Raw genomic sequence first — 1,456 nt, forward strand, 5'->3', positions numbered from 1 at the left:
ACGGAGTTGAGCGGATGCTTCGGGGAGTCAGGCATGTGCCAGGGCTAAGGAGGAATCTAATTTCGCTTGGTGTTCTTCATGATGGTGGTATGGAATTCCGTTGTGATCGGGATACGAAGACCATGAAAATCATGGAAGATGGGGTGACCGTGATGATAGGAGAGAGGACGGCTTCGCATCTTTACAAGTTGCAAGGGAGCACTATTGCAGGTGGAGCCATGGAGAGTGGAGCTGCAGGAGTAGCAGTGGAGTCTCACGGTGGCGGCGGGTCTGGCCCGTCGGGTAGCTCTCAGTAAGCTACAAAGAAGACAACCCAAGTCCGGAGTACATGAAGGTTCGAGCATGGACGACTTCTAGGTGGTGGAGAATATTCGCCAAGGTGGAGTTTGTTATATTTGTGTCGAATATACTATGTACGCAAGGGGTTACGTGGACTTGGAGTTGTAATTGGTGTGGTTAGGTACGAGTTGTGTAGGAGTCGGGCACTTGTATCCTAGGCCTCTTATATACGGAGGGGCACCACACGTTGTAACCTAATGACGACTTGATAGCAACAGGTACACGGGGGAGCCGGCGGCTTGTGCTGGCGCCCGGGCGGCCGGTGTTGCGGCATCTTGAGAAAGAGCGCCCGTAGTCATGCCCCGGGGATGTAGCCATATCGGTGAACCTCGTTAACAAATATCATGCCTCGGTGTGTCGTCTATAATCTTGCATTAGCGTTTTATTCTAACAGAAGATACCCAGCGCACCCAAAAAAGTAAAATGCACGTACCAACTGAAAAAGGTACATGCATGCACGTCCACAAAAATAGCTATCTAAGAGTAATGAACTACTAGCATGGTATCTACCTTACAGGATACAAATAGCACTTGGTAAAAAACACTATCTGGTACCCGATTGTCTATTACAATCTGCCATCAGCATAGCTACCATGTGAATTTATTTTGTACAAAATGCTCACCCAGCTTTATTGAATGCTTCCACGGGAACATTAACTAGATGACACCATGATTTTAGACTATAAAACTTATCACTTGTAGTAGTAGCGGCATATGTATCAGTACTTCAGTAGAAACTAGTGCTTGTGATGCTAGTGCCAACTAATTAATGTAATTTGATGCTATTACTGTCTAGGAAGGAATTAGAACTCCAACCACTAGGAAGTGTCCAGTATTCACATACTTATTAAGAACTGGTAGCTCAGGTACCTGTTGAACTAACACGGACTAGTCTGGAAAAAATGTTGCAGGTAGTATGTCTACGGAAAGGAAATTGAGAACTTAGATAACAGCGCGGCTGCTCTTCTTATGGGTTGCAGCCGTGGGACACTTCATTGCAAAAGGAGGTTATGCTCCTCAAGGGGCACCTTTGTCTTATTTATCTGTTGGTTCTCCTTGCGTCATTGCAAATCTTTGGGACGTCTCTATTAGCTAGCTAACACAATATATGAAACCC

Source organism: Triticum dicoccoides, chromosome 2B (assembly GCF_002162155.2).
Source record: "Triticum dicoccoides isolate Atlit2015 ecotype Zavitan chromosome 2B, WEW_v2.0, whole genome shotgun sequence".
Classification (NCBI taxonomy): Eukaryota; Viridiplantae; Streptophyta; class Magnoliopsida; order Poales; family Poaceae; genus Triticum; species Triticum dicoccoides.